The sequence below is a fragment of the Crocuta crocuta genome, unplaced genomic scaffold, assembly GCF_008692635.1.
Source record: "Crocuta crocuta isolate KB4526 unplaced genomic scaffold, BGI_CrCroc_1.0 scaffold811, whole genome shotgun sequence".
Classification (NCBI taxonomy): domain Eukaryota; kingdom Metazoa; phylum Chordata; class Mammalia; order Carnivora; family Hyaenidae; genus Crocuta; species Crocuta crocuta.
The window spans coordinates 1,320,398-1,332,515 of NW_027530352.1; the positions used below are offsets into that span (position 1 = coordinate 1,320,398).

The 12,118-nt window shown below is 42.4% G+C and overlaps 1 long non-coding RNA gene across 1 annotated transcript in view; it reads left to right on the forward strand.

The window, feature by feature from the left end:
• LOC144232880 (uncharacterized) overlaps positions 1–7,790 on the forward strand; it is a 19,225-nt gene extending 11,435 nt beyond the window's left edge. Inside the window, exon 2 of the long non-coding RNA XR_013335550.1 lies at positions 7,263–7,790. This is a non-coding gene — a long non-coding RNA (uncharacterized LOC144232880). The remainder of the gene's footprint in view (positions 1–7,262) is intronic.
• Positions 7,791–12,118: the final 4,328 nt, after the last annotated feature.

Here is a 12,118-nt window from a genome sequence, read left to right on the forward strand (position 1 = left end):
TCTCTTTCTGTTGCTTCATTGTTGGTGTATAAAAATGCAACCGATTTCTGTACGTTGATTTTGTACCCTGCAACTTGGCTGAATTCTTGGATCAGTTCTAGTAGGCTTCTGGTGGAGTCTGTCAGGTTTTCTATGTAGAGTATCATGTCATCTGTGAAACGTGAAAGTTTGACTTCTTCACTGCCAATTCTGATGCCTTTTACTTCCTTTTGTTGTCTGTTGGCTGATGCTAGGACTTCCAGCACTATGTTAAACAACAGTCGTGAGAGTGGACATCCCTGTCGTGTTCCTGATCTCAGGGGGAAAGCTCTCAGTTTTCCCCCGTTGAGGATGATGTTAGCTGAGGGCTTCTCATAGATGGCTTTTATGATGTTTATGTACGTTCCTTCTATCCTGACTTTCTCGAGGGTTTTTTTTAAGAAGGGATGCTTTATTTTGTCAAATGCTTTGTCTGCATCTATTGACAGGATCATACGGTTTTTATCTGTTCTTTTGTTGATGTGATGTATTACATTGATTGATTTGTGAATGTTGAACCATCCCCGTAACCCAGGAATGAATCCCACTTGATCGTGGTGGATAATTCTTATTATGTGCTGTTGGATTCTATTTGCAAGTATCTTGTTGAGGATTTTTGCATCCGTATTCATCAAGGATATTGGCCGGAAGTTCTCTTTTTTTGCTGGATTTCTGTCTGGCTTGGGAATCAAAATGATGCTGCCTTCATAAAATGAGTCTGGGAGTTTTCCTTCGATTTCTATTTTTTGGAATAGCTTGAGAAGAATTGGGATTAATTCTGTTTTAAATGTCTGGTAGAATTCCCCAGGGAAGCCATCAGGTCCAGGGCTCTTATTTGTTGGGAGATTTTTGATAACTGATTCCATTTCTTCACTAGTTATGGATCTGTTCAGATTTTCTATCTCTTCCCGTGTGAATTTTGGTAGTGAGTGTGTGTTTAGGAATTTGTCCATTTCTTCTAAGTTGTCCAATTTGTTGGCATATAGTTTTTCATAGTGTTCCCTGATAATTACTTGTATAACTGAGGGGTTGGTTGTAATAAGTCCATTTTCATCAATGATTTTGTCTATTTGGGTCCTCTTTCTTTTCTTCTTGAGAAGCCTGGCTACAGATTTGTCAATTTTGTTTATATTTTCAAAAAACCAACTCTTGGTTACATTGATCTATTCAATTGTTTCTTTGGTCTCTGTGTTGTTTATTTCTGCTCTGATTTTTACTATTTCTCTTCTTCTACTGGGTTTGGGGTGCTCTTGTTGCTCTGCCTTTTGTTCTTTTAGGTGTACTGTTAGATTTTGCACTTGCGCTTTCTCTAATTTCTTGAAATAGGCCTGGAGTGCAATGTGCTTTCCTCTTAGGACTGCTTTCGCTGCATCGCATAGAGTTTGGATTGTTGTATTCTCAAATTCATTTGTTTCCATATATTTNTGGTTTCTCTTGTTGAGCGTTTGGTTATTTTGTTTCCCTACCGGTAGTGGTATTTGGGACTCTCCACCATGTGTAGTTTGGCTTGTTTCTTGAGGCAGCCCTAGAAAAAGAAAACAGACAACCACAGAGGGAACACAGATACACAAATGCACTGACAAAACCAATAAGCACGCAAACCCAGGCTCAGGTAAAAACAGCTACCACAACAACAAAACAGCTATCTGGAGGGGATGTGTGTGGTTAGGTGTAGGCAGGTCTTGCCTGCACTGTGTTGGCTGGCCGCTCCCTGAGGCCCCTCCTTGGTGGTTGTGGGGAGAAGAATGGCGTTGCCCCAGTCCCTTCTCAACCAAGCATTGGAAATCACTTCTTCGGGTCCGATCTCCCTGTGCTGAGGACGTAGCCAAGGTGCGCTGAGTTCTATGCCCCACACCCCGCCTGTTTCCAGGTTCCAGAGTGCGGGCTTTGTTATACCGCCCTGAACAGTCCCTCCACAGTCATTCCGGTCGTTGCTTCCCTGTTGCGGGGGGGGGGGGGGGGGGGGGGGGGCGGGGGAGGCAGTGTTCTCCCTTTCGGCTGTGTAGACTTTATGCAGAACAGCCAAATGGCCTTGTTAGCACCAGGGCAAGGAGCATGGGAACAACATTCGAGGTGTTCACGTTGGGGCTGGGNTCGCAGCCTCAGATCCGCCAGGGTCAAGCAGTGATACAACCGGAGTGCGAAGTGCGCTCGGGGAATGTAGCAACTTCAGGTCCACAGAGTCTGCGTCGCCGCACCGCGCCGCCGCAGCTGCAGTGGGCCGCTGTCGCGTGCTCTGCCACCGCTTCACCGGGCCACCGCCGCCATGGACGGTGCCGGGCAAACGGCAGTTCAGTTTTTCCTGGCACCTTCTGGGACCAGAGCACCTAGTTGAAAGTCAGCACCCCAGCCAGAGCTACAAAACACTGTCTTTCCAAGCTGAGGGTTTTTTTTTTTTCCCTCTTCTCCAGGGACAGTTCTATGAGCAATCGCAGCTTTTCTTTCCTTTCCCTGGACTCGGGGCAGCTCGCACCCACTGGCCTGTCAATCACTCCCCACAGCTGCACGCGAGCCGGGCTCCCTCCCCTCCCTCCGTGTCTCTGGTCCCGTCCCGCTTATATCTTCCCCAGTTTGCACTCACGCACTTGTGAGGTTTGCTTCCCCGTGTGCTCTGTCTCTTTCTCTTCCCAAACTCCTGCTGCTCAGTGTCCTACGACTTCAGGCCTTCTCTGTTCGAGAGACGGGTGCAGGCGAAATGCATGGAGCGCCCTACCTCTCCGCCACCTTGCCTCTCTCAATCTCCCATTTTCCTTTCCAACCAATGAGCTCTGGAACTGGGCCTGAAGCAGCAACTGTTTGACAAGCTGTCGCTCATAACATTTCAACAGAGCAATTGGCAGCCAGATCAGAGGACAGTAAAGTTAACAAATACAGAGGAGGGACTGGGTTATTTGATAGCACCAGTCATCAAGAAAATAGTCGGGGCGCCTGGGCGGCTAAGTCGGTTAAGTATTCGACTCTTGATTTCGGCTCAGGTCACAATCTTGTGGTTCTCGGGGTCAAGGCCTGCGTCGGGCTCTGCGCTGACAGCACGTAGCCTGCTTTGTATTTTCTCTCTCTCCTTTCTCTCTTTCTCTCATAAACAAACAAATACATAAATAAATAACCTAGTACCTAAAAGTGTGTCTTCAGGGATGTTTATTGCAAGCATTGTGTGTAGTTGTGAAAAACCAATACTGATTAACAAGATGGGTGAAAAAACTATGGTATTTTCCCACCAGGGAGTATTAGGCAGCTACTAACCAGATGCGTCAGGGCTATCCAAGTCAGCTTTCATGAGCAGTTGACTGAGCACAGCAACATGAGGAGCGGTATAAACAAGACCTCGTTTTTGTGAACTAGACTAAAAACCCCACCGTATGAATATATATGTGGTTGAGTTGTGGCTGGTTGTAACGGTTGTGTGACAGAAAGACAGAAAGGACACAGCAGTTTGTTCAGACGGATTATGTGGGGATGGAAGGGTGGGCTTGGGTGGGAGAGGGTAGCAAGATGGCTCACAGGGTCTCTGTGCCCCTCCCCCCACCCAGGGGAGATGAAATAGTCACGTGTGAGATTACACATGTGTATGTTCAAGAAAGAGGTTTTCAGGAACAGCTGTGGCTGACGATCATCGTGTGGCCGAGTCTGACTTGGTTTTAAGGATATCACGGGGTGAGTGTGGAAGAGCTCAGAAGTGGGCTCTGTCTGGAGCAAGTCAGCTCCCGCAGGGGGCTAGGGGTGCAGGGCTTCCAGAGCAAGGCCCACCCAAAACAAAACAAAAAAAAACAAAAAAAACAAAAAAAAAAAATCAAACCACTGAATGGAAGATTGTCTAATTAAAACAGGTGTGTTTTTAGAGCTGTTCACATTAAATATAATACTTTTATTTTACTTAGGTTTACTAAAAGTTGAATAAATTCACTTTATCCCTGTCAGAGAATTTGTCAGCAAGGAGGAGAACTTAGAGATGATGGTTAGCTATTTAATGTCTCATGAAATTTTCATGATTAATCTAAGCATAATGGTGAAGAGCAAGTGAATTAAAGTAAGACAAAAGTTTAGAAATGAACTTTTGAATATATTTATGTATACTTGAATAGTTTCCCCTGATTTGGGGGGGTGACTTAAAACCTTAGTTTTGTTACATTAAATTAAATTATGGATAGTCATACAATTTTTAGATCTTTCCAAATAAGATAAAATACATAAATATTAATTACTAAACATAGGTTTATCTACTTTTGACTTCCTTTTAGAAACTAAAGATTTGGGGTCTGTTAGCAAATATGCTCTGTGCCATGCTGAGAAATTTGCCTTGAGGAGACATATATTTCTAAAAAAATATTCACCATATTCATACGTTTACCATCTAAAGAACACTGGTGTGGGATGCCTGGGTGGCTCAGCTGGTTAAGCATCTGACTTCAGCTCAGGTCATGATCTCATGGTTCGTGGGTTCGAGCCCCACGTCGGGCTCTGTGCTGACAGCTAGCTCAGAGCCTGGAGCCTGCTTCAGATTCTGTGTCTTCCTCTCTCTACCTCTCCCCCACTCACACTCAGTCTCTCTCTCCTTCAAAAATAAATAAACATTAAAAAAATTTTGTTAAATAAAGAAAACTAAAGAACATTGGTTTAACAATTCACAATTGTTTACTTCTTACTTTTCATTAGAAATTAAGGGTTCTAAGGGTTAAGGATTCTAATAAGTATAATTAAACAACTAGAAATAATAAGGAAACCATCATCATATACAAAAAGAATGAGACATATGCTTTTGGTAAGAAAAGGGATCAGGAATGGAGGTGCATTTTGTTGTTGTTGTTATTGATGGAAAAAAGTAGTTTTGCCCTAAAGCCAGGTTGGTTGTTTAAGGAGGAAAAACAAAGACAAAATATGAATGTAAAAATGAAAGTTGTAGAAAGTCTGTAAAAAGGAATCTTTGGGAAGTACTTTTATGTGTGGTCAGGGCTAAGATTAGAATGAGTGAGCTCTAATATCAAAATACCCTGGCGCAAGATGAAATTTGGTTTTTCTCTCTGTTCAAGTGAATTAAGTTTTCTTAGATTCTTGGTCTATTCTTAGTGAGAAATTGTAAACAAAGTTATTATTTATCTTTAATCTGCATAGAAACAGATTTTCCATGTTTTATCTTTATTGGGACTTTGATTACTTAAGAAAATGGAATCTTTTCAATAAGAGCTAAATTTTGCTAACAAGCATGTCTGTATTTGCCTTTAGAATCTTTTACTGTCATTTCAGCTCAACAGATAATTAAATTTCGTAATAATCTGTGTTCCCATTTTGGTCATGTGCTTTAAAATCTTCTGATATTTGGAGTGCCTGGGTGGTTCAGTCAGTTAAATGTCTGACTTCGGCTCAGGTCATTATCTCATGGTCCATGGGATTGAGCCCCGCATGTGGCTCTCTGCTGACAGCTCAGACCCTGGATCCTGCTTCAGATCTCTCTGCCCTTCTCCCTCTCACACACTGTCTCTCTCTCCCTCTCTCTCAAAAATAAAGAAACATTTTGTGATATTTTTGACAAACTTCTCCCAATTCAAATTCTAAATGAAGTCTTTTTGATTAATTAGACTCATTTATTTGTTATGCTCAGTTACAAGGGAGGCATTGTCATAAGTGATGATAAACTTTCTTTGGGTATATCATATGAGGGAATGTTATTAATATAACTATTCCAGAAATTATATGAAGCTTCTAAAGTTTTGATATATCCGGCATAATGTTATCACTTATAATTCTATTTATGAAACTGTTATGTGTCACAGAAATAGCCAAATTTCCTTTGTCAATTGCATTGTAAAGAACTCTCATCAGGTCTTTAACCATGGCCAGTTTTTCGTCTTTTTTCATTTACAGCTGTTTTACTCTGATGCTCTTACAAATGTATTTCATCTTCAAGGGGATTAATGGAGAGGACTTTGGACACATACAGGTTTCTGACACCCTTAAGATTATAAAACTAAACTGGGTAGGAGTTTCTGGGACTGGAGTGAAGCCTGGAATCCAACAGAATGAGCATTAATAATACGGGGCTGAATGAATTGAGGGAGATGGTTATAGTTTTTATGACTCTTATTTGAAACATTCTGTTCCCTCATGTTCTTCCAGATTTGAGAAAATTTTTTCTCTTAAGGTACCTATGTCTTTTAGAAATTTGGCAAAATAGGGGTACCTGGGTGGCTAGGTCAGTTAAGCATCCAGTTCTTGATTTCAGTTCAGCTCATGATCTCACGGTCTATGGAATCAAGCCCTGAGTCAGGTTCTGTGCAGAGAGTAGGGATTCTGCTTGGGATTCTCTCTCTGCCCCTCCCCCACTTGCACGCACACACATGCTCTCTTTCTCTCTCAAAATAAACATTAAAAATTTTTAATATATCCCTAAAAATAAATATGAAACATCTTTTTCTCCCTGATTCCCCCAGAAGTTGGAAACTCTCAGTGAATATTTTTATTTTTGTGCGAATTCTAGTTATTTGCATAAGCTTCTCCTCGTAACAGGACACAATTGGAAACAAGGTTATACTAGCAAGGCTTTGACTGGAATGTTGTATTTGAGAGAGACATGCATAGACTCAGATGTGAACAGACAGATTTAAGGAACTAAGGTTGACTTGATGGGCCAACAAAGTCCCTCTGAAATAGTCAGCCTCGTACCCTAATTTACAGCACTCCCCTTACCAGGTTAGCAAGGAAGGTCACTTCCCGGCAGGCCCAGGAAACAGCATATTCTGGGGACTTTGAGCAGAGAAGAGGAAGGAACCCAGAGCTGTAGGTAGTTTAGGCAAACCCAATGGCAGTTATTTGGCTTGGCTTCTGGCCTTGAGAGGCTATTAAAAGTTCAATCTAGAGATTCTTTATGAAAAGTTCCAGTAAAGCAAGTTTTAAAGTCTATGCGGTCAACCTCTGTTCTTGCTCTACTTATGTAAATAATTGGGCTAGGTTCGGCTAAAACTGGACTTATTTTATAAACAAATTAGTTTTAGTTTAGTTCTCCTTGGTGGAAATTAGGGTGATTTTAGAGAGAGAGAAAAAAAAAACATTGCCTCTGTAACAGTGTTGTGCATATTGGCTTTTAGTCCTGAGGGTCTTTGAGTGTTTCTGTAAAACTGGGCTGCATCCCGAATTCTTCCGGTTTCCTCGAATACCTGACTATGACTCTCCAGACAAGGGTTTCTTGTTTTCTCCCATCATTGGCACTCGGAACAACTGGAACTGAAACTGCTGTTTTTTTCCCCCCAAAGCCCTGCAAACGGAGGCTGGTAAAGCTCAGAAAAATGGCCACAACAGCTCTTTTTGAGACAGAAGACGACCAGAGACCTTCAGACTGGAGGCTGGGAACCCCATCACATGGCCACTGCCTGCCCTCACTCCATCCGAGGCGCCTTCAGCCTGGCGTCTAGAAACTTCACGCGGCCAGAAGCAGCAATTGTCATGACAAGCGGTGGCTCATGAAATTTCAACAGAGCAACTGACAGTCATTTCATACGAGGGCAGGAAAGTTAGTTAATATCTAGCAGGGAGCGTGTCATTTGATGGAGCCAATCAGTGGTCAGTAAGATAGTTATCACAGGTTCAACTGGGCAGCACCAAATTAGCAGAGTTTCCCCTCTCTTCTTTGTTTCAATCTTGTAATCAGCTCTTCCTTCTTTCTCATAAAAATTCCTTGCTTTCCCTGCATGAGTGTGTCACTTGTCTGGTTATTCCGGAATATGTGCTCTCCCCCGAATTGCAATTCTGAGACCGCCAATAAACGCCTGTGTTCCTTTTCAGCTTCCTCTCCTTTTCTCACTGACAAACTCTAACTACCTCAAGCCCTCTAGCCCCTCAGCTATTTCTTCAACTTGAAGAGACTTCTGGAAGGGTGTCTCTTCTCTACTCTGTGACCTGGAAACTCCCCAGTCATCTGGGGCAATCATTCTGCTCACCTCATTCATTTACTTGTTTCTTTTTGTTTTATTTATTTTTCAGAGAGAGAACATGAGCAGGGGAGGGGCAGAGATGGGGGGGGGGGAGACAGAGGATCCAAAGCGGGCTCTGCACTGAGAGCATTGAGCCCAATGCAGGGCTTGAACTCATGAACCATGAGACCATGACCTGAGCTGAAGTTGGACATTTAACCGACTGAGCCACCCAGGCGCCCCTGTTTACTTGTTGTTCGGAGATGGTTGTTTTTTGTCTGATTTGTTTTGGGCACTATTCTTTCATTTCATTCCCCTGCCACACATTTTGTTGTTGTTGTTGTTGTTTCAACAGAGGGGGTAAATCTGGTCCCTCCTTCTCCATCTTGGCCAGAAGTGGAAATACAGGACTCGTTTTTGATGCTTTTGTTTCCTACTTATTTTTAGTTTCAGTTTACATTTCGTCATCTAATGATGATTTGGGGCACTTTTTCATGTGCTCATTGGCATGTGTTTATCTTTTGTGATGAAATGTGTGTTCAAAACTTTTGCCTTTTTAAAAAAATGTTTATTTATTTTTGAGAGCGAGAGAGATGGAGTACAAGCAGGGAAAGGGGCAAAGAGAGAGAGGGAGACACAGAATCTGAAATGGGCTCCAGGCGCTGAGCTGTCAGCACAGAGTCCAATGCGGGGCCGAACTCGGGAATGGTGAGATCATGACCTGAGCCAAAGTCGGATGCTTAACTGACTGAGCCACCCAGGCGCCCCAAAACTTTTGCCTTTTTAAAAAATTGGATTGCTTACCTTTTTATTCTTGAGCTGTAGGAATTCTTGCCTTGTATATTGTGGGCATGAATTTTCCACCAAATGAGGGATTTGCAAACATTTTTAAGAAAGCTTGTTACCTCCAAGCCATGCAGTTATTGTTCATGCTTTCCTCCAAAAGCTTTCTAGTTTTGTGTTTCAGTTCCTCTCAGATTAATTTTTGTATATGGTGTGAGCTAGAGATAAAGATGAGTTTTTTCCCCATATGAACATCCAATTGTTCTAGCCCCATTTTTGAAAAACAACAAAGGGCCTCTATTCCTTGTTTTGTTTTTATTATTCCATTTAAAAATATTTTTATTTTTTATTCATTTAAACACATTTTAATTCCAGTATAGTTACCATAGAATTACATCAGTTTCAGAAGTACAATATAGTGATTCAACACTTCGTATATTACTCAGGGCTCATCATGATCAGTAAGCTCTTAATCCCCTTCACCCATTTCACCCGCCCCCCACCTCCCCTCTGGTGACTATCAGCTTATTTTATTTAGTTAAGAGTCTGGGTTTTTCTTGGTCTTTTTTGTCTTTGTTCATTTGTTTTGTTTCTTAAATTCCACATATGACTGAAATCATATGGTATTTGTCTTTCTTTGCCTGGCTTATCTCGCATAATATACTCCAGCTTCATCCACATTCTTGCAAAAGGCAAGATCGCATTCTTTTTTTATCACTGAATAATAGTGCATTGTGCACATATACCACATCTTTATGCTTTCATCGGTCGGTGGACACTTGGGCTGCTTCCATAGTTTGGCTCTTGTAGATAGTGCTGTTATAAACATAGGGTGTGTGTGTCCTTTTGAATTAATGTTTTCACATTCTTTGGGTAGTTCCCTAGTAGTGGGATTATTGGGTTATAGGGGAGTTCTACTTTTAACGTTAACTTTTTGAGGCACCTCCACACTTTTCCAGAGTGGCCGCACCAGTTTGCATTCCCACCAACAGTGCACGAGGCTTCCTTTTTATCCACATCCTCGCCAACATTGGTTGTTTTTTGAGTTCTTGATTTTAGCCATTCTCACAGGGGTGAGGTGATATCTCATGGTGGTTTATGATTTCAAATGGGTTTTATTCTTTCCCAGTCTAATTTTTCAACCCTTTGCCGGTACCACATTATCTTCGTCCTGTAGTTGTATAATAAGCTTCGAAGTCAGGTAGTATGACTCTTCCAGCTTTATTCTTTTTTAAGATTTCTTTGGCTGTTTAGGTCCTTCGTGTTTCCATATGAGTCTTAGAATAAACTTGCCAATTTCTACATAAAGTGTTTAGTGAGATTGATTGGAAATGCACTGAATCCGTTGCGTCAGGAAATCAGTTTGGGGAGCAATGACATGTTAACAACTGAGTCTAATGACCCTTGGTATTTTAGTGTTGCTATTTATGTAGAGTTTTAATTGGTATTATATAATTGAATTTTGATGGGGTATCCTGGATTTCATACTCTTCTAGGATTTTATCCATTTCATCTATATATTTATATTTGTTGGCACAAAGATTTTTGTACTATTATTTTATTATTTTAATGTCTGCAAGACCTATAGTATAGTCTTTACTTCCTGATAATGGTGACTCATGTACTTTCTTTTTAATTCTCCCTTGGCCAGTAACATCACTAGAGACAATTTTATTTTGTTTTGTTCTTTTCAAAGAACTAACTTCTGAATATATTATTTTGAATAGATCTCTATTGTATGTTTTCTGTTTTATAAAAATCACACTATTATTTCCTTCTTTATTTTATTTTGAAGCTCTCTTTCTAAGTACAGTACTTGGAATTAATATTTAGCTCATTAAATTTCAGATTTCCTTCTTTTCTAATGTCATGTTTCCCTCTAAATACTGCTTCAGAAGAATCCCTCAAGTTTGATATGTATGTTATGTTAGTCTTTAATGCTAAAAAATATCTGATCTCTTATGATTTAATTTTGACCAATATATTAATATATGTTTCTTAATTTCCAGCTATGAATTTTAGTAGTTATCATTTTGTTTTTGATTCTGAGCTTAGTTTTATTATGATATATGCAATCTGGTATCTCCATATTATTCCTTTGAAATTGGAGGTTAAACCTATGTATGAATGGCTATTATAACTGTTACCTGTGTGCAGGGAAATAACATACATTCCGCAGTTGTTGAGTGCTATGTTGTGTGATGCCCACCTCTCTCTCTCTCTTCTTGTCTTTTTTGTTTTGGTTATTTCAAACAGGAAGGTATATTTGGTCCCTGTTGCTCCACCTTGGCCATAAGTAGAAATACGTGAGTCATTCTTTTCTTTTCTTTTTTTTTTTTTGACAGTACTTACTGCTTTATTACTTTTTTTTTACAAATAGTTTATTGTCAAATTAGTTTCCACATAACACCCAGTGCTCATCCCCACAAGTGCCCTCCTCCATGCCCACCCCCCCCTCTCCCCCACATCCATCAGTCCTCAGTTTTTGTCAGCATTCAAGAGTCTCTCATGGTTTGCCTCTCTCCCTTTCCCCCACCATTTCCCCCCTTCTTCTCCCCCTNGTTGATAGTTTCCTGTCTACGTGAGTCATTCTTAATGCTTTGGTTTCCTATTCATTTTTTGGTTTTAATTTACATCTCTGTGCTGACTGATGGTAACGTTGGGCGCTTTTTCATGTGTTCATTGGCCATTTGTGCGTGTGTAAAATCTCCATGAGGTCAGGTTTGGTAATTGTGATATTCAAGCCCCCTTCATCCTTACTAATGTATTTTCTTTTGACATATCCCCACATTTATTTGTACCTCTGGGGACTACTGTTTCTCTGACAATGGCTCAAGTTAGTCTGGGGGCTGGAAACATCTCAGTACAGCACTCTCTCTGTCTCTGAGGGAGGGTGCTGCCCTTTCCCTGGAAGAGTGGGGCCAGCAGAGGGCGCCGGGAACAGGGTTGAGAGGGTGCGCGTGGGGGCGCAGGGCCAGGGGAGCAAGGGGTGACTGATGAGGGGGTGCGGTGCGCAAGGCAAAGGGAAAAGGGGGGACGGGTATGTGGGGAGGAGGGCGGGGCACCGGGCGCAGGGCCTGGGAAGCAAGTGGAAGGGGTACGTGGGGAGCGGGGCGTTGCGCAGGGCGCTGGGCGAGGCGGGACGCCTGGAGCCCGGAGCAGCGCGCCCTTCTCCGTGCGGTGCGCGGAGCTCCTTTCGGCGCTGGAGTCCCGGATTGGCCAGCCTGACGGTGCCGAGCGGCGCCGGGCCTCCAGGCCGACGATCCGCCGTGGGAGCCGCAGCGGGGAGGAGCCTTATCCCCAGGTAATGGGGCAGGGAGGAGCCCTTGTCGAGTTGGGTTCCAGTTCTCCCTGCTTGGCCCTGCGCAGGGGCCTCCCCACGCGGCTCCCAGCCTGACTTCTCCGGTGGCTCCTCC